General features: G+C 39.8%; 1 protein-coding gene across 8 annotated transcripts in view; it reads left to right on the top strand.

Annotated features, from left to right (window-relative positions):
* Positions 1 to 26,762, top strand: part of Ncoa1 (nuclear receptor coactivator 1) — a 257,999-nt gene that overhangs the window by 81,652 nt on the left and 149,585 nt on the right. The window lies entirely within an intron of this gene.

Genomic DNA, 26,762 nt, shown 5'->3' with positions numbered 1-26,762 from the left:
TTTGCAAATTGGTAATTGAGTCTTATGAAGAAAGTGAAACAGATTGGTGTGAGACCTCGGCATTCCTTAGTTCAGGGAGCCTGGGAAGCTCACCGAGGCAGCAGAGCTCTGGCTCTCGGTTATGCTCCTTTAGTCTGAGGAGCACTGAGCTCACTGCAGTTAGAAGAGCCCTGGAACTTGCAGTTATGGATTACACAGAATATAAATGCTGGAAATGAAGAGAATGATGTAGCTCAGCAGAGGGGGGGGGGCAACTTTTGTAAAGGGAGGCAGGCAGGAAACACAGTAGAGAAAGATTCAGCACAGTGGGGTGTGGGGTGTGGGGAGGATATAGTCCAGTTTTGTAAAGGGAAGCGGTAGGAAACATGGTCCCTTCTCTTTCTTCTCCTTTTGGAACTTTGAAGACAAAAAATGATGTATTTCTCTAATTGTTCTTCACTTCCTGTGGCTCCCATGATTATTTGTCTTTTTAGATTCGATTGTTTCTATTGATCTGTCTTCAAGTTCACTATTCATTATTCACGAATCTTCATTTGCTAATAAGTTAATCCTGTAAGCTTAATTTTGAATATTGTATTTTTACTTCTAAAATATCCATGTTCTGTTTCTTTGCTAAAGCTCTGTGTTTTCCATCTGCTTCAGCTGTTTTCATAGCTGTGTTCTGGACTGCTTTCCTCTTCCTGCTGCTGCTGCTGCTGCTGCTGCTGCTGCTCGCAGACCCTTCATGTATCTGCAGCAGCTTGGTAGCAGGATTTACTAATTTTCTCACCTATGTGGAGATTTTCCAGAAATGGTTTCATTCTTTCATAATGAGAATATTTTAAAGACAAATTAGGAAAATATGACTAAAGAAGAAAATAAAACCATTTGAGCTGTGTATGCTCAGTGTTTTTCTCTGTAAAGCAGAAATAATGCCAACAAGTTACTTATTGTAAAAATTTTTACATAGGAACATATGGGTTGAATATACAGCCCTAGCCAAAGAAAGAATATGACAGATGTTCAGAAAATATTTAATTTGCCTTTTTTCTGATCATAGCATTTTGAAATTATTACCTCAACAAAGTAGCATTTCAAGGGAAAAATCACTCTTTAAAAAATGCTTTAAAAATCACTCTTTAAAAACATACCCCCCTCCCCCCAGTTCTCTAAGTCATCTTCTTTGATATAGAGATCACCCTGTTCCTTGACCTTGGCTTAGCTTTTCTAGGTGAATAAACCCTTTGTTGTTAATGAGGAAAATGGACTGTGGTTGTACTCGTACCTTACAAAAGCATTAACTCCAAGGACATTGTATGTCTAAAATGTAAAGTGTGAAATCATAAAGCTTTAGGTAGAAAACAAACCTTCATAGCTTAAGGTAGGACAGAGTTCTTAGACAAGAAACCAGCAGTGTGGTCTGCTGAAGAAGAGTGGCAGATTGAGCTTCATAAAAATTAAAAGCTTTCGCTACAAAAGACACCATTTTGAGAATGAAAATACCATCTTCAGACTGAAAAGTATTTTCAAATGACATACCCAGTAAGGACTTGTATCAAACTCATGCAAAGAACTCTCAAACCTCTGTAATAAAGAAACAGCCAATTTCAAAATGAACAAAATGGGGATTTAGGAGATGGCTAAAAGTCAGTAAATGCTTTCTATGTAAACATAAGGACTTGAATTTGGATCCCTAGCATCTATTTGAAAGATTGTGTGTTATAGTCCCAGTGCTGGGCAGTGGAGAGAGAAGCATGCCTGGGACCTGCTGCACAGGCAATTTAGGCAAACCGTGTGCTTCTAGGTTCAGTGAGAGACTCTGCCTCAAAAAATCAGAGGGTAATTGAGAGCTTGTTTGGAGGTTCTATCAGAGGAACGCAGCTACTCAACTGCCCTCCGCCAAGGACAAGTTCTCTCTACTGGGGAAGGTTGTCCTCTTCCATCATCAACTGAGGACTGGCTGACTGTGCAGCTTCGGGAGACGGAAGAGCAGATGAATCAGCCCTGGCCGTCAGTCGGGTGACAGATGTTGCACCCAGATTACCCTCACATTCCAGAGGGTAATTGAAAAAGAATTTTCATGTTAGCCTCCACAAATATAATCTGCACAGACATGACATGTACTAACACATACTCACAAAGTTAATAAAACACAGATATTTCATCAAAAGTTGGAAAGTAAGCTCAATTGAAAAGATAGTTGAAATCATCAGCCTTGTAGTCAGTCTTTCCACTGCCTCAGGGAAATTCAGATTAAATCCACAATGATATACTACTAAACAAGTACTTAACGTAACTAATATAGGAAATCATGACAGTACAAGGACATCCAAGATGCAGAAAAACTGGTACTCTTGAATACGACTCAGATCAATGAAAATACTACATATGTATAATTATGTTATTAATTAGTACTGGAACAAATTTCTATTCTCATAGAAGTTGCAAATGTAGGACAAGATTTTCATATATTCCACTTTCCCATAGTGGTAACAACTTACAGTCAACCTTGGTCCATATCTTTAATTAAGCAATACATCTGTCTATGTTATTCACAGCCACACATGCTGAAAACAGCCCACATGGTTGTGAAAGGATGAAATGATAAGTGTGGTATATTCATAAGTTGATGACTAAGCAGTGAAGGACTTTATTGACACTTGCAGCAGCATGGGTCTGTAGCAGTATTGTTCAGGGTGAGAGAATGTGGCCGCAGGCAGTTGTACATTGTGTGCTTCCACTTGCCTAACATTCTAGTATATAGCAAAGGACCCTGCTGATGGAGAAAAATCACAGACCGAGTATTTAGGGGAGTCTGACATATAAAGCATGAGGAAGTGCCTTGGTTTGGTGGGGTAGATGAGTGTAGAACTTGTAATTTGCACATAATGGTTGTTTTAAACTTCTACTCACTCATTTATATTCTTAGAACTATACTTTAGAAAGTAGTTTACTGCATGGTCACTTACTAACACTATTTAACAGTAGATCTAAAGTGAGAATATTTGACTTACCTAAAACAGAAGAGCAAAAATGATATGATGTAAAACTAAACTCTGTCTTGTAAGATTTATGAATTTTAAGAGTTTTGAGGAGTTACTGAATGGTTTGAGACAGGTGAATGAGCTTCTTAGATTAAATCTCAGATTTAAAATTAGATTAAAAAATAAGGTCTTTACTCAGGATTGGATTCAGGGTGGTGGCAACAAGTACCTTTATCCATGGTACCATCTTCGCAGCCCCTAAAAAACACAGCCTATTCTTTGTTTATTATTGATTGTTTTTTAATTTTATGTTTGTGATGTGTCTGTGCACTGTGTGCATGCCTGGCACCCAAGCAGTCCAATAGAGGGTGCTAGATCATTTGGAACTGGAGTTACAGGTGGTTGAAAGCTGCCTTGTGGGTGGAGGAACTGAACACCTCCCCCACACCCTTCTCTGTAAGAGCAGTAAGTACGTACAGTGAGTAAGAACTGCCAAGCCATCTACCTAGCCCCAGATTAACACAGACCTGCTGTGGGTTAAGACACTGTGGCCCAGGCTGCCCTTGAACTCACAGCACTCCTCTCTCTGCTTCCTAATGCCAGGATTACAAATGTGTAACCACGCCTGCCTTTCTTGTGTTGTACAGCCCACTCTATACTTGTAAGTAAATAAATAAACAAATGGGATTTAGTAACCTGTATTTCATCTAGAAATCTAGTGGATATTTTGGTTTCAAAACTATTGCCATCTTTTTTGGGGGGTTGGGGGTTAAGAGTCATTACACTGTGCTAGCTTGCCTTTTCTTTCTTTTAAAGACAAGGTCTCATATAGCCCACACTAGCCTCAAATTAGCTATGTAGCTGAGGATGACCCTGAACTTGTCATTGTCCTGCCCTCACCTCCTGTGGTCACAGCATGCTGGGGACTGACCCTGAGCTTCTTGAATGTTAGGTCAGTGTTAGGTCTGCCAGCTGAGCTGCGTCAGCAGCCTTTAACGGTGTTATCTACACAGCTCTTGAAATGTTACTACACTGGTCCTGATTTTGAAAATAGCTAAAAATAGAATAATGAACTCTTGTTTGTCTCAAACAATTAGAACACAGGGCCAACTTTGTTTTTACCCTCTTCGACACCTTTTACTCTCATATTTTGAAACAAATACAAGCATCATGTCCTTTCATCTATAAATACTTCACTATGGCCCTAGAAAAGGTGAAGTTGTCTATTTTTTTAAAATAGCATAATCTCAATATAATACAATTATTATAGTTAAAATTAATTGTTATTTACTATTAGTATTCAGTTTTCAAAATACATATAAATAGTCAGGTTTATCAATATTTTCCTTTATATACTATAAAGGAAACTATATTCACTTACATGTTTACTAAAACTGGTTAGAAAGTACTTTATACAATTTATTATCTTACCTAATTCATATTACCATGCAAAAAAAAATCTCCAGAATTTCTTTTGTATTACTTCACACATAACTCTGTAACTTTGGTACCTTCTCACTCCAGTTAACACTTTTTTTCTAATGATGAGATTTAATTTCAGCGTTTGACCTTTTCCCCTTTTCCTGTTTGCTGGTGTAGTATGTAAATCACATTTACTCTTACTCCATTGGCTTGCCATTTTTGCCAGCACCATTTACTTACGGGAAAGTCATTTTAGTCAGGATATTGTTGCTGTGATAAAACACCAGGACCACTCACCCAGGGTGGCCCCACCCCCCAGTAGGATGGGCCCAATCAACATCAACATCAATCAAGAAAATGCAGCACAGGCTTGCTGACAGGCCAGTCGGATGGGAGCATTTCCTCAGTTGAGATTCCGTCTTCCAGATGACTCTAGCCGGTGTCAACTTGACGTAACAGTGCAATAGTGTTTTTGGATAGTTTCCTGGGCCTGGAGTGCGAAGGGTCTTGGTAAACACTACAGATTTTTGAGGAACAATTAAACCCGAGGTGTAGGTGTAACACAGAGACAGGCCAGTTATGGAAAGGTGCTTCAGGTTAGTTCATCGCTGGAGCCTCTCCTCCTGCCAGTCCGAAACTAAAACTCTTAAATAAAAAGCAACAGCATTCATACTCTCCTTTCGCTGTTGTTTAAAGTCATGGTGTCTTATACCCCAGCAGCAGACTTCAAGCTTACCAAGGAACAGGAAACCAGAGAAAAGAGTTAGAAATACACAGATGCATTCCATTCGAGGACTGCAGTGAAAACCTGTATAGCAGTTCCTTCTCCCTCCTCTGTTTGTCATGAGAAACCAGCTGTCACGTGAGTTGGTTTCCCATCATATGCAAAGCATGCTTTTCCTACCTTTACGGTGTCTTCAGTTTTCTGACGTTTAACCGAGGTAAGGCTCTGTGGGAATTATTCTTGATATTTAGTTGAGCTTTCTTTAGTTTTAGATTACTTAAGCTTGCTGACTCTCCCTCCACCCCCTCGTGTGTGTGTGTGTGTGTGTGTGTGTGTAGGTTAGAGGGCAACTCTTGATAGTGGATTTTGGTCTTGTTAAGGGAAGGTCTCAGTTTCACTTGTGTGCTGACTTTTCCAGGACAGGTAGCCTATTTTCCTCTCTGTTGCTGAACTACAGTGCATCCACACTCCTCCAGCTTTCGTGTATGTGGCTTATGGGAATCGAGCACAGATCCTCAGTCTTTCTCAACAAACACTTTTACCCACTGAAGCATCTTGCCAGCAACTTACCACCCCTGATGTCTTTTGTTTGTTTGTTTGTTTGTTTGTTTGTTTAAATCTGGCCAATTGTTACCTTTTGTGAGATGATGCACAGATCTGAAGCTCTGTCTGTTTGCTTTCTCTCTGTTGTTAAAATTGCAAAGCTTTATTGTCTTTCAGGCCTGCAATTCTTTCCTCTGCACCCATCCATTCAGTTTTTGCTTTTAGCTGATGGGTTGAGTCTGAAATGTCCCCTTAGTCCCTCCTTACGGCCTCCCTTGCTTTGCTAACGTCCCTATATTATTCCTTTGGATTTTGTTTGTTTTGTTTCAAATATGTGAGAAAAATAAAGACAGAGAGAAGGCAGACAACTCATTTCATTGTGGCCAGTCACAGTTCCTTTTTGATAATTTCAGCATCTCTAGCATCTTAGTATCTACAGACCTTCCTTTTTCATTCAGTTATAAATGTTCATGGTTTTAGGTGCTGGAGAAATGGCTTTATTGGTTCAGAGCCTTTCATAGAGACCCCAGTTGGGTTCCTAGCACCCATATCATGTGGCTCACAACTACCTGTAGCACCAACTCCAGGGAAATCTGAAGTCTTTTGACTCCTCATGTACCCACACACAGAGATCTAAAAATAATAAAAATAAATCTAAAAATAATTTCCTAGTTTTTGAAACAAGTGATTTTCATTGGATATTTGAACATTATTGGTATTGTATTCTGAGATTCCCAATCTATTTAAATGTCCCAGTTTAGCTGGATATGGTGGCAGAATCCTTGAACTCCTAACACTTGGAAGGCAGAGGGAGGAAGATTGTAAGCTTGACACTAGTCTGTACTATGCAAAGTAACATCCTGTCTCAAAAAGAAAACGAAATAAACCCCTTATTTAGACTCTGCCATTGTTGCTTCAGCATGGGAAGGAAGGCTGATGTCTTATTATTACCCATGAGTAGGAGTTCAACTCTCTACTTGCCACTCTTAATACTCAGCTTGGGGGTTGGTTCTCTTTCTTCTGGTTGAGAGAGGCAGGGGTGCCTCATTAATATCCCCCATGTGGCCTCTGCAGGGGCATTGTTCCCATTGCTGTGTAGAGGTAAAAGGCCTAAGTCACAGAGGCTTCCCCTGACACTAGCCTGTGGCAGAGAGGGTAAGTGACAATGTCAGGCATTCTGTATAGCCTTGTTACCAGCTAGCAGGCAGGCTTTACTGCTGGGCTCTGAGATGCCTCTGGCTGGGAGAGCTGGCCTTCCTGCTGTATCCTGAGGGGGCTTCCATGTGCCCTGCATTGGCAGTGGTAGAATAGAAACCATCAGACTCTAACCCACCCACCCCTGACCTACACCCACACCCAGTTTTTTTGTGTTTGGCTAAGTAAAATAGCTTTTGTCCATGTTGTCTTGTTCCTGATTGTTTGGCAAGGGAGAACAGGGTTTTGTTTGTTTGTTTGTTTGTTTGGTGTTTTTAGGGAGCTCTTGGCTTCTAGGTGTTTCCAAGTTGCCAGCTTCTTTGCTTCCTATTCTATCACATACAAGGTACAAAAGAAAACTCACAAATCTTCCATGTGCTTTTCCTTGGTTTCTGAGATCCACCAATGGTCTGTCCTCTCTCTGTCTTCAGTTTCCTTGTGGATGTGATGAGCATGTCTACAGCTTTTACCTTTACTTACAAGGAGAAATGGAAACGGTGCCTCCTTCCTAGAGGTGGGATTCAGCAAGGACTTTTCATTTCTTTTCTCTTTTCATGTCTGTGTCAAGTGTGGGTTTGTGTGTGTTTCTGTGTGTGTGTTTCTGTGTGTGTGTTTGATGTGTGTGTGTGTGTGTGGTGTTGGAGAGCAAACCCAGGACATCATACAGGCTAGGCTAGCACTCTACCCACTACAGAACTCTACTACCAACTCAAATATTTTTAATTTTCAGTTCCTTTATTTTTATTTTAATTATAACTAAAATTCCCCCTTCTTTGTGTATATTTGCTTGATTGTTGCTGTGGCTCATTTCTAGGACTTTAGCTTATTTTAAATGAAAATATAGTTTACTTTTAAGAAATGTTTTGTATTAAGAATGATAATTTCTATATTCATTACACACACACACAAAGTTTTCTTGGTTTTCTAGCTTCAAGGGTAGTGTATTAGTTCCACTTTTGTGTGTGGTGCTGGGAGTCCGACCAGTTACAAATGTCTTAAAGCATGGCAGTTTATTGAGTGCCTCCTTACTGTTTTCTTCATTGTCTGTATTAGAGTGCATCAGCTTTACATGCCTGATCCAAGTAGACCCAGCTGACAGTATCATTGTTTTCCTGACTTCAGGTTGTCTTTGTGGCTGTATCAGAGAGTGAATTCATCTCCTGTTAGTCTCTGTGTACTACTATAACACATTAGAAATAAACAGGGTAAGTTTAGTGTCATTTCAAATAGTACTGGGCAACAAGGTTACCTTTCTGGCTGCCTTCAGTAGCTCTCAGTTTTCAGTCAGATCGGGGACCTCTTTGAGGGTATTCTTAAAGCCATAATCTTTTCACAAGCATTCACATGTGTCCAGTCAGATCTGGACCTTCTACACACACACAACCATAAATAAAAAGTAAAAAGTAAATCTATTTTAAAAATAATATGCTACTTCTTTAGTTATGAAATGTGAGACTAGAATATTAAATATTTACCCAAATTGTAAAAATTCCCTCAAAGACATCAACATTTCTTGAGGTTCTCACCATTTAATGTAAAACTGTCCCCTAACATGAAAGTTGATGCTTTCTGTCCCCATCAGCAAGTGACCATGCCTGTTTCATGACACTGTCACACTCAATGTCCTGACACCACAGGCACTCAGGAGATCAAATGCTGAATCACTTAATAACCCAAAAGATCCCTGATGTTTGGAAAGAGGAAGATTTGCTAGAAATGTTTTGTAAAACAGTGAACAAGAGTGCCATAAGTTAGGTGTGGTGGTGCAGCAGGCCTGCTGCTTAGGAGAGATGGGGCCTCTGTGAGGCAAGGCCAGGCTCTACAGATAGTCCCCCACACCCCGGGGATGGGGAGTGGGGAAGAGAGACAGACAGAGAGAGGAGAGAGAGTCAGAGAAAGAGTAATGACATAGGCTACTTTAAAAAAAAATGATAGATTTTGATCATGTTTTTTTCTGTTTCCTTGCTCCATCCTATAATCCTCTCCTACCCATTCAACTTTATGTTCTTCTTTTTAAAAAGGGAAAGAAAGAAACAAACAAATAAAAAATAAACCCCACCAGAATGAAAATCAAAACAAACAGGCAAAAGGCCATTATAATTAAAAAACAAAAACCCAAAACAGAGCAAATGAAACAAAAAATTCACAAGGATGCGGTTGAGTTTATTTTGTTAGCCAGCTATTCCTAGGCATGGCCTGCAGTGAAGTATGATTGCTATCCCCAGTGACACTCAATGGAGAAAGCTGGGTTTCCCTGTGTTAATGGGCATCAGTTGTGGTGTGTGCTTTCCCTCTCAGCACTAGAGAGCACCACAACCTATCTGTGCAGGTTGTGGGTGCAGGCAACTCCCTTTTCTAGGTACCATCTCAGACCATTAGCCATATAGCATTTAGAAAGCAACATTGTGCTCTTGGTTTGTTTTTACTAGTGAGCTTTTCTGTTACAAATCAAACTCAGCAGTCGCCTCATAGAACTGTTACTTGGGTTAATAAGATAGGGCTGTAAGTGATTGCATCACCATTGCAGGACTGCTTCTGGCTGGGGCAAAGGTACTAAAACCGTGGCGTGGAGAGGCCAGGAAACCCGATGGCTCCTCTAAGAAACACAGGACTGAAGCCAGTTCCCGACATCATCCTGTCTTGTTACTATTAGCTTCATTTTCTGAAATTCCAAGAAATCGTTTCTCAAATGTTGACTCCCTCCTACTTTTAAAGCTGATATTGTTTTGAAGTAGTGACTGTGGTTACTAAGGAATAGAGGCTCCTCAGAAACTCTGGTAACCTCAGTCAGCCTCACATCTGGGAGCAGTGCCAGCTAGATAAACTATAAGAGCACAGCTGCCTGTCACTTGTTCTTTCATTAGTGAGCACTTCCCATCAAGTCAGATGTTCTTTGTTGTAGCTAAGGTTTCCGCTTAGGTCTTCTCCCAGCTCCTTCAGAGACTGGGAGGGGGCTTCCTAGTGCTTGCCCTTCACCTAGGCCTGCTCTGTCTGCAGCCTCTTCTTCTCTTTGTCTCTATTCCTTGCCATCTTTCTCTGAGTAAGTGTTAGAAATAGTTGGTATTTGGGGCTCAGGATAGGAGGTAATGGCTTGGATTAGTGGTAAACAAAGGAATGAAATAGAATGAAGAGTTTGATGTAGGGTACCAAGAATCTCTTTGCCAAGATCAAGAGTCAAGGATTCAGCTCTTATCAGAAAGCCAGAATAAGTGATTTCTAGAAAGCTTGACTATTAGCATTGACTTAGTGGATTAGCACTGTTGACAAGGGAAAGGAAGCCTGTGTGTCACTGAGCATAGAGTACAACTGGAAAGCCTATATAAACTCTTGGCTACATCGCATTCCCACTCATATTGGGCTTTTATTTCTCACCATTCTCAGAAATTTAATGAAAATCTTAGAAAATTTGAAACTATGCCTTCTTAGTACATAGTTAGGTTTTACACATCTTGTTTTGCCTTAAATGATCTAGACCAATAGTTGGCAAACTAGTGTGTGGAACAACATTGGCTTTTGCAGCCTCTGTCTTATGAGTAAAGTTTTATTGAGCCATAGTGCCCATTAGTTTGTATATAGACTGTGGCTGCTTTCACGTTCAGATAGTAGAGCTGAGTTGTTGTACTCTGTGGCCTGTAAAACCTAAAGGATTTACTAATTGGCTCTTTACAGAAATGATCCCCATCTGCTTTAGAGCAGTGGTTCTCGACCTTCCTCCTGCTGTGACCCTTTAATGCAGTTCCTCACATTGTGGTGAGCCCCAACTATAAAATGATTTTTGTTGCTACTTTATAACTGTAATTTTGCTACTGTTACGACTCATAATATAAATATCTGTGTTTTCTGATAGTCTTAGGCGACCCCTGGGAAAGGGTTGTTCTACTCCCAAAGGGCTGGGAACAAACAGCCTGAGAACTGATGTTCTAGATGGATTATGTCAGGGGTGGTGACATGTGGAGAAAGTGCATGCTTCCTATGATAGCTACGTTTGAATTGCTGTAACAAATGCCAGGGGAAAGAACTGTGATGGAAGAAGCGTTCATTTGCTTCACTGTTTCACAAGATTCAATACATGGTTGCTTGGGCAGAACCTCATGGCTAACGGAGCAAGCAGGAGGGTCAAGGGCATGATACTCACTTCAGAGAAAGGTCCCCAGTGTCCCACTTCTTCCAACAAGCCCTACCTTCTGCAGTTTCTAGTCCCCCTCCCCCCGCCATAGTCTGTCCCAATTTTGAATCCTTAGTAAATTAAACCACTCATTATGTCAGAGACTTCACAATTTAGTGATCTCTGGAAAGCCCTTTGCAGTCACACCCAGAACTGTGTTCTATCTCCTGAGCCTTTCTCCACTAATCCTGTTGACAGTCAAGATTAGGCATCACATACTGGATCGACAAATAGATCTTCCAGGTCTTTATTCTGTTTAAATTCTGGTAGTAAAAAGAAACTCTTATTACTTATATTTATTTATTTATTTATTTTACACTACAGATTTTATATTCCTCTGGTTCCACATCCCATACCTCCTTCCCTTGAGCTGGATCCCACTTTGTGTCTGTCTCTGGACCTACTTTTCCTCAGGCTCTGCTCTGTTTCCATCCCTGCAGTTCTTTCAGACAGGAACAATTATGGGTCAGAGTTTTGACTGTGGGATGGCAACCGCATCCCTCACTTGATGCCTTGTCTTTCTGCTGGAGGTGGGTCTACAAGTTCCCTCTCCCTACTGTAGAGCACTTCATCTAAGGTCCCTCCCTTTGAGTCCTAGGGGTCTCTCACCTCCCAGGTCTCTGGTATATTCTGGAGGGTTCCCCTCAAAAGAAACTCTTATAAGTGCAAATATTACATTTTTAAAACACACTTTGTCATTTCCTGTTTCTACATGTGTTCATAGTCTCATATGAACTTACTCTAAGTCTGTCATCTGCTAAATGACCCTGAAGTTCATGGTGCTCCAACAGCCTCATTTTAGAGACGGCAAACACTGAGTCCCTTAGAAATTGTCACAGAATCAGAATTGCTAGTGGCAATTCCTGGGAGCAAAGTGCTGGTTTATTTGGTGACTTGTTTTCTTGTTTTAAAAGTTTTCAGCTGTGATGCATACAGGCATTTACAGATGAAGTCATGCCCAGTCTGTCTTTAGTTCTAAGTACTTTTTAGGAAAGTAAAGAAAAAGCTAGAGAGGAAAAAAAGGGTTAAACCTAACTGTAACATAACTCTGCTACTAATACTAATGCAAGTGTTAGGACGCACACCATTCTCCGGGGAGCAGGAGCGTGAAGGAGAATATACAGGTGAAGTATAGGGGCTACTGCACACAGAGCTACACATCTATCTTCCTTCTTCAAGCCTTTTGCATGGTGTGATTCATGTGAAGGAATTACAGAGAAACACGCACGCACTGCATTCACAGTTCCTAAGGAACTTGTAAGAGCAACATTGAGGAACCCATAGCTCACGTTGCTATCAGAAAGTCCTACCACTATGTTTAAATGGTTTCCTTTTGTAAGGAGAACAAATTGTAATTTGTATTTTATAACAAAAGTACTGATTTCTGATTTTATAACTTAATTAAAAAACACTAAGAAAATGAGGTGTATTTTCACACACACACACACACACACACACACACACACACACAAAGGTAAAAGAAATATACCAGAAATTATAGCCAATTTCCTCTTATAGTCCTGGCAATGTTTGTGCTATCACAATTGGGGCAGAGCCATTATTTTCCTCAGGATTCAGTATTAGAAAGGCCACTCCCTTTATTGCATCAGAAAACAAAGAATTTCTTATTGCTACTTCCCTGGGGACCCGTTTAGACAAGAGAAATCTGGAGAGAAGCTTGCGCAAAAGATGTGCACCAAAACTAGACTATGCTAGCAGATCCTGGCACCTTTCGGGCCTATCCTGTAGATAATTTAGAAAAACCTTAACTCCAGATTTTGTTTTTAATTAGCCTCTGAAGAATTGTGTAGCTAATTCTCGTCTCCCACTGCAATAACTCAGATTTTTTTTCTTTCCTTCTACATTTGAAAAGTGCCTTAACTTTTCATAAAAATACAATGAAAATTCACATTCTAGCTTAACATACTTATCTTAATTATAAATTAGGCTGAAATAAGACCAAGTTCCAATTTTAATGTATATGATTGATATTTAATCTTTCAGAAATGTAAACCATTGTCATAATTTAATTATTCTTGTTAGTTTTGTATTTTTATTCAAGTTCTGTCTCCAAAGAGATTTGTCCACATGAAAAGACTAGAACTAATCTAATGCTTATTTAAACATGGAATTCTAAAACAGTATTTTCACCTTCACTGGCTCACTAGAATAGAAAGTTGACATTATAGAATCATAATGATCTGGTTATCACAATCTGAACCTTTGATTACTAGAATAGTCGAGTTGGCTAAGTTGCAAGTTCATTATCTCTATTCTGAAATTCTTGAGATCAGAAGTGTTAGACATTTAGGGTTTTTTTTTCCCCCAGACCCTGTAATATTCACATATACACAGTAAGATATAAACATATACACTATGAATTAAAACAGAATTTACTTATATTTCAAATATTATCTTATACTACAGCTTGAAGATAATATCTTATAGTATCCTTAAAGCAACTGCATTTAGACTAAGACTCACCATGGTGGTTTATTTGTGGTTTTATGGGGTTTCATGTGGTTGCTCGAAGAACTTGGGATTTAAAGTATTAGATCTAAGATTTACAAGTTAGAGGTACTCAACTTGTAACACTTTTTAGTTCTTGTAAATCCTGGTTCTCTTCGATTTTTATAAAAATCAAATTTTCCAGTAAGGTATGGTGGCATATGTCTATAAACCCAACTTGGAGGTACAGCAGGAGGATCATTGCCAAGTTTGAGTTCATCCTAGGAAATTTAAGGTATCCTTGTATCAAAAAAAAAATTTTTTTAAAAGGTGAAGGTATAGCTTAGTGTTGGCATGTTTTTCTTACATACATAAGGCAATGGGTTCAGTTCCTAGTGCTATTTGTTTAGAAATTTATTAACATACTTCCAATTTGCTGGATTTTATTACATTTACAGACCATAAATCCATAAGGAGTTTCATGAACCACTTCAGATAATCACTAAACTCTCCTTGTAATTTTCACAAAAATTTTGTTCCTGTGGGCATTCTTTTGAGGTAAAATGGCTCCAGCTGTTATTGGGTTTTCTAGCTAGCCATCAGCAAACAAAGTTAAAAGCCATTTTATAGGCTTCGGAAGTGTCATAGCCTTTCCAAAAGAGTATACAAAGTAGATGTGTTTTCTTTTCTAAAATCACATAATGATAGAATTTAGAATGATCAACTTCCATTTTCACATTTGAGGAGATGGAAACTCCTGTAAGTTAAAGATATTGAGACTTAATAATTCTTATTTATTAGGGATGTCTGTGACATCCTGGTTGATTGTATTAGTTAGTGTCTTTTTAGCCTTCCAGATTCTGCAGAGAGATTTTTGAACTTTTAACAGTGTAATAAGCTGTTAGTATTTGAAATTATGCAAAGTTTTGATGTGTGCAGTAGATTCTCTAACTTTTCCCCATTTATTTCCTAAAGTGACAGTATGATCTGATGTGCCTTAAAGAGTGGCATATGGCGGCCCCTGTGTAGTCTTTATGAGATTTAAAGAGTGTTTTGTCAGTGTCTGTGTTGAAGCAGGCTTTCAAGAACAAGGTCATGAGAGTTCATGTGTGTGAGCATCTCACCTATCCTCTTAACATTTATGTGCACACAATTACTATGTCAATTGTTTTATATTTAATTTCTTTTTTAAAATTTTTTCTTAGGTATTTTCCTCGTTTACATTTCCAATGCTATCCCAAAAGTCCCCCATAAGCCCCCCCCCACTCCCCTACCCACCCACTGCCACTTTTTGGCCCTGGCGCTCTCCTGTACTGGGGCATATAAAGTTTGCAAGTCCAATGGGCCTCTCTTTCCAGTGATGGCCGACTAGGCCATCTTTTGATACATATGCAGCTAGAGTCAAGAGCTCCGGGGTACTGGTTACTTCATATTGTTGTTCCACTTATAGGGTTGCAGTTCCCTTTAGCTCCTTGGGTACTTTCGATAGCTCCTCCATTGGGGGCCCTGAGATCCATCCACTAGCTGACTGTGAGCATCCACTTCTGTGTTTGCCAGGCCCCGGCATAGTCTCACAAGAGACAGCTATATCTGGGTCCTTTCAGCAAAATCTTGCTAGTGTATGCAATGGTGTCAGGGTTTGGAAGCTGATTATGGGATGGATCCCAGCATATGGCAATCACTAGATGGACCATCCTTTCGTCACAGCTCCAAATTTTGTCTCTGTAACTCCTTCCATGGGTGTTTTGTTCCCATTTCTAAGAATGGACACTTTCTAAGAAGTGTCCACACTTTGGTCTTTGTTCTTCTTGAGTTTCATGCGTTTAGCAAATTGTATCTTATATCTTGGGTATCCTAAGTTTCTGGGCTAATATCCACTTATCAGTGAATACATATTGTGTGAGTTCCTTTGTGATTGGGTTACCTCACTCAGGATGATGCCCTCCAGGTCCATCCATTTGCCTAGGAATTTCATAAATTCATTCTTTTTAATAGCTGAGTAGTACTCCATTGTGTAAATGTACCACATTTTCTGTATCCATTCCTCTGTTGAGGGGCATCTGGGTTCTTTCCAGCTTCTGGCTATTATAAATAAGGCTGCTATGAACATAGTGGAGCATGTGTCCTTCTTACCAGTTGGAACATCTTCTGGATATATGCCCAGGAGAGGTATTGCGGGATCCTCTGGTAGTACCATGTCCAATTTTCTGAGGAACTGCCAGACTGATTCCCAGAGTGGTTGTACAAGCTTGCAATCCCACCAACAATGGAGGAGTGTTCCTCTTTCTCCACATCCTCACCAGCATTTGCTGTCACCTGAAGTTTTGATCTTAGCCATTCTGACTGGTGTGAGGTGGAATCTCAGGGTTGTTTTGATTTGCATTTCCCTGATGATTAAGGATGTTGAACATTTTTTCAGGTGCTTCTCTGCCATTTGGTATTCCTCAGGTGAGAATTCTTTGTTTAGCTCTGAGCCCCATTTTTTAATGGGGTTATTTGATTTTCTGGAGTCCACCTTCTTGAGTTCTTTATATATATTAGATATTAGTCCCCTATCTGATTTGGGATAGGTAAAGATCCTTTCTCAATCTTTTGGTGGTCTTTTTGTCTTATTGACAGTGTCTTTTGCCTTGCAGAAGCTTTGCAATTTTATGAGGTCCCATTTATCGATTCTCGATCTTACAGCATACTATGTCAATTTTACTGGCTGATAAAGGCTTGTGGGCCTGAGGGTATAGCTCAATGGTAGAGCACTTACACCACTTGTTAGGCCTCCTATGTTTGTTCCTAGCACAGTATACACCATGCACTCACACACAAGAAATACATGTAGAGAATGGTAAGCAAACACTGTGCTGCAATTTCTATAGCAAGTTTTGTAAAATAGTTCTTGGTATAAACGTCGTAAACTCATAGACTGTCAGAAATCACAGAAATCTCTTTAATGAAATACCAGGCCATTGGCTCCTAAACATTTTGGCTACTTTCTGATTGAATTTTAAGTCTTAGGTTTAACCCAGTAGTCTTTTAATATTTCAGTTTAGAGGCTGTATGTATATTGTAACTTGCATCCTGGATTTTTACACTTGGTGATATGTGAGAGTATAGTTATAAGTATTAAAGTATAGTAAATTAACTCAAAGTAATCGTAAAGGAACTTGAATTTTAATCATTTTTCATACTTAGAATGATTTCAAGTAAGAATTTTATGTTGAGCCGGGCAGTGGTGGCGCACATCTTTAATCCCAGCCCTCAGGAGGCAGAGGCAGATGGATTTCTGAGTTCGAGGCCAGCCTGGTCTACAAAGTGAGTGCCAGGACAGCCAGGGCTACACAGAGAAACCCTGTCTCGAAACCCTCCCCCCCCCCAAAAAAAAAATCTTGTTCCATCTAGAAGAGCTAACAAAATAACTGAGATTGGAAAATACATACAATGTTAGCATACATAGAGCTAATATTCCTAGCATTAAAATATGTAAAATTAATACTATAAAATGGCAACAGCATTTATTCCTGTGCAATATCACAATCAACATAAAATTCTTTTTTTTTTTTTTTTTTTTTTGGTTTTTCCAGACAGGGTTTCTCTGTATAGCCCTGGCTGTCCGCCTGCCTCTGCCTCCCGAGTGCTGGGATCAAAGGTGTGATGCCTGGCTGGAACAAGATTTTTTAATATCCTGTCTGTCTTTACAATTCTTTAGCCAGTTCAGCTTATGCAAAGAAATAACCCAGAAGAAATACTCACAATATTATATTCATCGTTTTACATACTATGTTTTTATTTGTATTTTACCTTATACATTCAGAGTATGCAGTTTGTTTCCAAGGAACAATACATGATAAACAGTGTTTTAGAAAGAATGCTAAGAAATTGGATTCCATTGGTGTGTGATCCTCAGTTGGGTGCTCTGTTCAGTTTATTCATCATTCCCATGTCCCCTGAGATCTTATTACAACCACCTGGGTTTTGTGGGGTTTTTTTGTTTTGTTTTTTGTTTTGTTTTTTAGTATAGAATAGAGTTTATTCAGGGCTTGGGGATGGGAGTCAAGAGGGTAGTAGAACCAGAGAAAGGAAGAGTGGGGGGAAGGAGGAGGAAGATGAGGAGGAGGACGAGGAGGAGGAGGAGAGGCAGCCATGAGCGTGGGGAGAGAGGGAGAAAGAGAAAGCAAGAGAGCAGGAGAGGAGCAAGAGCAGCCGCCTGTTTGTAACATTCTCTTCCTTTCCCTAGGTCCACATTCCTCCCCTTCTAAGAAGTTCTTTATTCTTTCTCTTTCCTCATCCCTCTTTACACAAAAGTAGCTGTCTTTATAAGGTTTTGAACATGTTATTTTATGAGGAAAGAGTATTAAAATGGAAAGAAATCTTATCTCTTTAAGATATGAATGTATATGGCAGCAATAAACTATAGCAAAGTAAAACCATGAGCTGAGCATGGAGCACTTAGATGATTCTCACCTGTGGAGAATGAAGAGCAAGGAAGCAATAGTTATCCACCCAGTGAATGAATGGCCACCCCATCCTCTGAAGGTAGCTTACTTCCCTTCTCTCATTCTGGTCCCCAGACATATAATACAGTATCTCAACAGGATGCATGAAGATGCCAAAACATGGTGCTTGACAGAAGATGCACTGTTTGTGTAAATAAAGTCATTTTCATTGGAAAACTGTTTTAATAAAGCCAAACCTAAAGTCAAACTCTTAATATTCCAACATTAACATGATAAAAGTGTGCTTTTCCAGTGTCCCTGATATTTTTGTGGTAGATAACCGGAACACCTCTAAATAATGACAAATTTCTCCATGTTTTGGGTTTGCCCCTACTCTGGACTCACTCTCTAATGTCATATTCTCATTTTTCCTCTGGAAAATAATTCCTCATCTATCCTAGCTGGGCGAGTAACCCTTTGATGTCCTTGTAGCATCCTAGGCTTACCTCATTAAAGCATCGAGCAAAGTAACTGTCTATATGTCTGCTGAACATGGAGACAGTGGGGCCATAGTTCCTGGAGAGCAGGAAAACTAAGCTGTACTCACTGGTTCATGGCTGAAGCTGAGGACAGTGCTTGGCACCAAGCAGATTCTCAGAAGTGCCAGCATCAACCTCTAGTGGCACATCAGCCAGTGCCATGACTGGATGCCAGTGTTTGTACTGCTCCCCAAACATTATTACACCATGCTGCATGGAAGTCAGACACTGACTACCTACTATATGCCCAACATGTACTCAGGGCCTAGTCAATTCTATTTCTCTAAAACCCTACAAATCAAAAAATTAGCCTCGCCGGGCAGTGGTAGTACATGTCTTCAATACCAGCACTTAGGAGGCAAAGGCAGGAGATCTCTGAGTTTGAGGCCAGCCTGATTTACAATAAAATGAATTTGTGAATTATCTGAAGAACATAGAGACAAGAGTTAAGCTTACTTGCTCTGCAGTCTGATGACTGTTCAGTACAATTCTGCCGCCTACTAACTAGGTGATTGTGGGCAATCCATCTCCTCTGTGCTAGTTTATAAAGTGGAGGTAATAGTGGTAGCTATAGAATTGCTGTGAGGGAAATTGGCATATATATGAAGAACTTCAAATCAACTTATTAGTTCTAGAGTCAAGTACTGATAGTAATGCTGACAACTAGACTATGTATCATATACACTACCTGCTTTAGTTTGCCATCTGTTGGTATAATAAAACACTGACCAAAACTAACATGGGGAAGAAAAGAATCTACCTAAGCTTACAGGTTATATAAGGCAAGGCAAGAACTAAAGGCAGGACAATGGAGGCAGGACCTGAAGCAGAGACCATGGAAGAATGCTGGTTACTGGCTTGCTCTCATCAGCTACCTTCCTTATACATCCTAGGACTACCTGCCCAGGGTGACACTGCTAACAGAGGTCTGCAGGGGGATGGAGGGAAAGAGAGAGAAAGACAGATGGCAGAGAACTTGACTTTAATTTTCTACAGTACTGCAGAGTTTAAAGTCTTTTAGAACAACTATAGAAGACCCAAAGATAGATCCTTGAGTCCTTGCTCATTTAAAAAATATTTGAGAGTTCAAATTGATTTCAATGTTCCTACTCTTTAAGGACTTTGGAAAGCACTGAAAACTATGTGATATATATCATTAAGGTTATAAGCTGAGAAGTACCTCCAAAGCAAGCAGGAGCTGCATCTGTTCTGGTGTCTCTTGACATAAAGGTATGCTTTGATCTCCTTCCTACAGTCAGCTCTGGCATCCATATCACACCCACCAGTAGGAAATAATGTTTTCCTGTATACGTATTCCCTGACTGGCCATGGAGAAGGTAGAACAGTTGCTATGGATATTTGGAAAGATAAGAAGACTAAATGTCTTAAGATAAAGGGGGGGGGCATGAAATCAAGTGTATAAATAAAAGAAAAATCTGGGAAGGATACTGAGGAAAGTCTGAAAAGAGAAAGTTGGAAGAGCAGCCATAGATGTGTTTGCTGATAAGTCTTTCTATACGAGGACCAGCCACAGCCTTAAGAAAACCATAAGATTTATAATGCTAGCCCACACACCTACCATGAGGTGCTTGATTGCTTGACGCTTTACAGCATGGTTGGGAGGAGGTATAAACACTGAGCATGCTGCACACTGGAGTGGCTCTGGGCTGCCCTGACTGTGAGGATGAACATGTAGGCCTAACTGTGGTTGTAAATGTTGGCATTGTTGGGCAGGCCCCAATGTGTGTTTGAATCTAGATGTTATGATCAGTCTATTCTTTATTTCTGCAGTTTTTGTTTTTACCATTCATTCATATCCCGTCTTTTTGCTTGTTCTCCAAGCTTGTGTTGTCTTTCCTCACTGTGTCACTGTACTTCTGGAGTTCAGGAAGTGCACTCTGCTTTCTCTGTACTCTTGGTCATCCTGTGTACTACACCACAGCTTCAGCATTAGCGATCCCTCCTCCTGAAGTCAGCTACACAGATCTCCTTAGGTGTCCTGTTGCTGCCTCATAATTAATGTGTACATAATTGAATTCATTAGCCTTCCCTCAGACATCTGCTATCGACCATATGCCCAAACTTGGCTAACTGACATTAATGAGCCTTCCATGCCAGCATCGTTGGTATTTCTAGGAGTGTAAACAGAGTTTCAGCCAGAAGATGCCTCTTCACAATGTTGTTGGTTTGTTTGTTGTTTTTAAGATTTATTTTATTTTACGTGGATGAGTGTTTTGTCTGTAGGTATATGCCCTATTTTGTGCCTGGTACCTGCAGAGGCCAGAAGAGGGTGTCAGATCCCCCGGCACTAGAGTTATGGATGGTTGTGAGCCACCAAATAGGTTTTGGGAAGTGAACATGGTTCCTCTGCAAGAGTAACAAGTGTTCTGAACTGCTGAGCCAACTGAGCCAATTCTCTAGCCCCATGATGTTGTTTTTAATAAAAAAAGATATGGAGCAAATCTAAGTTCTATACTTAATTTCATTAATGTGTACTTCATAGTTTTATGTTCATTAAAACCAGAGTATGCATTTGTCTGTATTTTAGATGCATACTACACCACAGTGAGTGTGCAGATACTTGATTAGTACTAGGTCATGGAGTTGTGGAGGACTTTATTTAATTTTCTTCACTTACCTGTATGTTCTAGAGTTGTGTGGTAAGCATAAATAACTTTGGTAATTTGCACGTGCTGACAGACCACTTCTTTTTGCCACGCGGAGGTCTTGTTGTCCAGGGTCTTGCTCACCCAGCTGTTGCTGTTCCTTGTATCTGAGTAGTTCTCTGATCACAACTCTCCATTGCTCAGCTGCCAGGGTCATGTTTAAAAGTCACAGCCGGTACAGTTCTTCCTTTGCTTAACCTTTCTAGTTTAGTTGCGTCACCAGAACCATCATGAGGGAACATGAATGTTTGTCCTTGCTATCCAGACTTTCAGCTACCTGGACTTTAACGAAGACTTCATACATTCCAATCTTTTATTTTTTTTCTTATTTTATTTATTTTCTATTATATATCTTCTTTATATACATTTCAAATGCTATCCCGAAAGTTCCCTATACCCTCCCCCCACCCTGCTCCCCTACCCACCCACTCCCACTTCTTGGCCCTGGCATTCCCCTGTACTAGGGCATATAAAGTTTGTAATACCAAGGGGCCTCTCTTCCCAGTGATGGCCGACTAGGTCATCTTCTGCTACATATATAGCTAGAGACACGAGCTCTGGGGGTACTGGTTAGTTCATATTGTTGTTCCACCTATAGGGTTGCAGACCCCTTCAGCTTCATACATTCCAATCTTAACAAATTGGTTTTTCTCTCCTATGGCACTTGAATTGAAGTTTTATCTCAAAGCTTTGCACATGTTTAGCAAGCCTGGTAGAATTGAGCTGCACCCCCACGCATTAGGTCAGTTTTTACCACAGAGAGTTGGGCCAGATTTAGAGCAGGCTGGAGGACAGTGAGCAGAGGAAGGGACAGGGAGGAAGTTGTTGCCCTTGCGATCTGCCTCCACACTGCACTGACTGTGCCCTTACTGGGTGATTACGGGTCGCATGCTTGCTTACTTGCTTTCTTCTTCCTCCTCTATTCTGTGGACAACTTCTTGGTTTTCTTTAGAATTTAGTAGGAACAAATATCCAGATAATGAAACTCTATGCATTTTCATGTCAGTTCTTTTAACAGCAGATCTTGTCAAGAGTGTATTTATTGAAGCATGTCATGCTAGTAGTTCCAGAATGTAATTATACTTGCAAATTTTTCATGCTTTCAGGGAGTTGTAGTGTATTCCAGATGGTCGGATAGCAAAACATAGATGTTTTGTACTGTCTTCTCATTTATGATTAAGAATCTGATGTTACTTACTACTTACGCTACCTTTGTTGTTTTAGTAAACTTAAACCTGAGAAGAATTTAAACATGTGTTTTAAGCTCTTCTGTAGTCTGTCAGTGTTTAACAAGAGTCTTTCATAATCAATTCCTCGCCCCTGTTCCTTGTTTAATTGTGTCAATTTAAGTGCCATTCAGATAAGCCAATTGAGTACTAAGGAACGGTCCATTATAAATGGTATCCTAAATTTATCCTTGCCAAATATTCATTTTAATGTGTTTTAGACTTAAAATTAGATGGTAAACCTTCTTGAAAAAAACTTAAGTGAAATCAAAAAAGATTGATTTTTTCCAAACTATTGTGTTTTTTGACCTTTTCCAAGTACTAATATAGCCTTAGATTTAAAATTAGTGAAAAGCATGCTTTTAAATTTCACAGTAATAGTAGTGATGGTTTTTCCTTGGCCATTCACACTTTGTTTTCTACCCATCTGGTCTTCCACCTGCTCTCATTTGAAAGTTAGCTTACCAAAGATCTCTAACTTTTGAGCTCAGAACAGAACAAAGTTAATGAATTACAGAGGCCCAGATCTAGAACTCATGGCCTCCTAGACTATTATTTCCCTTTTTTGGGTTTTTATTACTGTTAATTATCAACGTGTGAACACACACATGAGGGAAGATGTTGGATGCCTTAGAAGCTAGAGTTACAGATGGCTGTCAGCTACCTAGTATGGGACTCTGGGAACCCCACTTGAGTCTCTGAACAAGTAATACATGCTCTTAACTGTGAGCCATCTCTGTAGGCCTTGCCTTCGCTAATACAGTGGTTCAACGTAACCATTGTGTGCATGTGAGTGTGTGTGTACGTGTGTGTGTGTGTGTGTGTGTAGAAAATTTTATATAATTCAGTTCACTTAGCTTATACAACAAATGTCTTGGGTAAGGTTTTAACAAGAAATGTATTGGGAAATATTAAAAACACAATGGAAAAATTTAATTCTTGTTTTAATTGTGTGTTTTTATTTTTTAAAGTTTTTAAACACTTATTGTAATTTTATATGTATGAATATTTGCCTGAATTTATGTGTACCATGTGCATGTAGAAGCCAGAAGAGAGTGTTTAAATCCTTTTGATCTAGAACTATGGATGGCTTTGAGCCACCATGTGAGTGCTGAGACTTGATCCTGAGTCCTCTGTAAAGGTGTCAACTGCTCTTAACTGCTGAGGCATCTCTCTAGCCCGTCTTGGGTATGTTTTAGAAAGTTCTGCTCATTTACTTGCCTTGCATATATGAAATTTTGATTTTTATACGAAAGGTAAGCTAAGCTGAGTGTCATTTTGAGTAACTTATTTATCCTAGGATCCCACTGAAGGAAATGCCTTTACACCTACAAGATGGCATTTGGAGAATTTTATTTTGGTAATAAAAGTTGAGATGTCATTATGTATGACTTTTTAAAGCCATTCTACTAAGATGTTTCTGTAGATGACACAACTTAGTAGAAAAATATAGCTCTGGTTTGTAGGAAGATATGTTTGCATGATACTTGAGAAGGAATGTTAGTTTTAATACACCATAGTATGTTTTTTCTGGTTAACTGAAGTAGATTTTTTTTTTCCTTTGTAGAACTGCAGTTACTACCTTCAACCTAAATAGTGAATTGGAAAGAATCATTACCATGAGTTTAGGGGAGTTTGCTTGTCCAGCTGGAATACTGCATTTAAAAGCCCAATGTTGAAGCATTTAGAAAATTGGTGTTTTACAGGAGAGGAAATAGTTTCCGTAGCTCTCATCCACTTGCTCAACTGAACTCTTGTGGGTATCTTGTTAATGAATGATAGCTTCCTTTTGTAGGAAAGTTCCTGCTAAAAGTGTAAAACACACATACAGAAAATATTCAACACTCTACAGATCAATACAGATTATTTTATTCAAGATATTTACTAGGAAGGAAAATGGTACCTCTGAGGTTTTAGACAGACTCTTGGATTGGATCCATGATTGGATAAAAGAGGAGTAGAAAGGGTTGAGAAGAGTAGGCTTCAGTGAACCTTTTCTGTAAATGACCAGATGGTAAAGATACAGATACTGCTGACCATGCAGCAGCGACTCAAGCACAGCTGGTGGAAGACAAAATTAGCCAAGAGCCAGTAGCAGATGAAAATGACTGTATCGCAGCACACTTAGCTTCCAGCATTAAAACTGAGCCTTGGTTCAGTGTGTGTGTGTGTGTGTGTGTGTGTGTGTGTGTGTGTGTGCATGCACGCGTCTATATATGTGTGTGTGTGTGCGCGCGCATGCTCATGAAACACTCATCTTTATCTCTCCAGTCATTTACAAAAGTATGAGTCATTGATGATCCCTGCTCAGCCTAGGGACAATAGTCCAGTTGTTTGTGACCCTGGTAGAGATTAGGACCCTGACAATGGAGAATGGACAGCACTGGTGCTTACCTGTGCCATGTTGATTTCAGACATGCCAAGGGAAAAGTTGCCCAGCTAACTGCAGATTGTAAGTCTTGGTAATCCTTTAAACGTTAAATCCTCTGTTGTTTGATTCTTTTGATTGATTTCCAATTTTAGTTGTTTTCTTCTCTGGTTCCTTTCATCTTTTTTGCTTTTGTCTTTAGATTTTTATGAGCAAAACTTTAAAAATCTGCTTTTGACCCTATAGATGGAACAACATTATGAACTAACCAGTATCCCCAGAGCTCATGTCTCTAGCTGCATATGTAGCAGAAGATGGCCTAGTCGGCCATCAGTGGAAAGAGAGGCCCATTGGTAGTGCAAACTTTATCTGCCCCAGTACAGGGGAACACCAGGGCCAAGAAATGGGAGTGGGTGGGTAGGGGAGTGAGGGGGAGGGTATGGGGGACTTTTGGGATAGCATTGGAAATGTAAATGAAGAAAATACCTAATTAAAAAGAAAAGAAAAGAAAGAGGAAAATAAGAAACTGAATTTATGAATGCTTGTTTATAAAAACTAAAGTGTTAGATATTTCTAAAAAAAAATCTGCTTTTGCTTAAAATGAGAATTAAGGCAATAATATCTTCTTCCCTTGTTAATTTTTAACATGTGTTGTAATTTCTATTTTTGTTATCATTTTTCATTATCATTTTAATTTTTTCAAATTCTGTTTTTGTTTATTATTTAAAATGTGTTAATTTTAAACATTTGAAGCTTTGGATTTTTTTTCTAGATGTTACATTCTGCCTTTTAATTTATTTCAGTTGTATTTACCATATTCCAATTAGTTTAATTCCTTTAAACTTACTTTACCTGCTCAGTATGTAGTCCTTACTGGTGAAATGTCTATATGTACCTGAAAGTAGTTGTCTGTGAGTCAGTCAGGTGGAAGGAAGGGGTGGATGTCAGCCAGAATGCCTAAGTTGTTTCTGTTTTGTTCCTGAGGCATCTGTTCTTCTGTCAGTTGCTGAGAGAAGAACTTAAAATCCTCCAATTACAGGCCAGCAGGATGGAGCTCAGCAGGCTGAGGTTCTTGTTTGCAAAGGCCTACATATCTGAGTTCAGGGCCCTGTCTCATGCAGGTGCAAGAGAGACCAGCTCCTGAAAGTTATTTTCTCTTCTCCACACGTGCACTTTGGCAAGCAAGCACCTGCTCTTACACACGCATGCACACTCAGTGGGGGAGTGGCAGGGGCAGAAAACTTTGAAAAAAAAAAAAAAGAAAATATTCCGTTATCCTGGTATATTTCTTTTTCTTCATCTATTTAGTTCACTTTTGATATATTTTTAAGCTCTGCCATTACAGGCTACATTGAAAGGAAGCCTTGAGTGGTAGGTATGTGAATTCAGGATGTGAGTTCTTTGTAGAAAACTGCTAAGGCGTGACTGAGCGCTGGTTAGGAATGTGACATTGTGAGGCAGGCAGACTGAGCACACAGGTCAGACCTGCGGTTGAAGTGCTTCAGAATTGGACTGCTAACAGAATGGAATGCAGTGAACATGATGCCTGTCTGATATAGCAGACATAGTAGGAGACAGGTATTCTGACATCTGTGGTGGCTTGTGTAAGCTCAGTCCAGGGAGTGGCAGCATTAGTAGGTGTGTCACTGTGGATGTGGGCTTAAGATTCTCACCCTAACTGCTTGGAAGTCAGTCTTCCACTAGCAGCCTTCAATGAAGATGTAGAACTCTCAGCTCTGCCTGCAGCAGGACTGTCTAGATACTTCCATGTTCCTGCCTTGATGATACTGGACTGAACCTGTGAACCTGTAAGCCAGCCCCAATTAAATGTTGCCCTTGCCTTGGTCATGGCATCTGCTCACAGCAGTAAACCCTAACTAAGACAACGTCTACCTGCCTATAACTGCAACATTCAAGAGGATGAGGCAGAAATCAGCTGTAAGTTCAAGGCCAAAGACACATGGAGATGGTAAGAGAATGGCAGTGACTTTACGTCTACCTGCCTATAACTGCAACATTCAAGAGGATGAGGCAGAAATCAGCTGTAAGTTCAAGGCCAAAGATACATGGAGATGGT

This window comes from Mus caroli, unplaced genomic scaffold (genome assembly GCF_978045245.1).
Source record: "Mus caroli unplaced genomic scaffold, Mus_caroli_1 scaffold_14, whole genome shotgun sequence".
Classification (NCBI taxonomy): Eukaryota; Metazoa; Chordata; class Mammalia; order Rodentia; family Muridae; genus Mus; species Mus caroli.
Note: the sequence above shows the minus strand (reverse complement) of the source record. Positions and strands in the feature narration are given on the sequence as shown.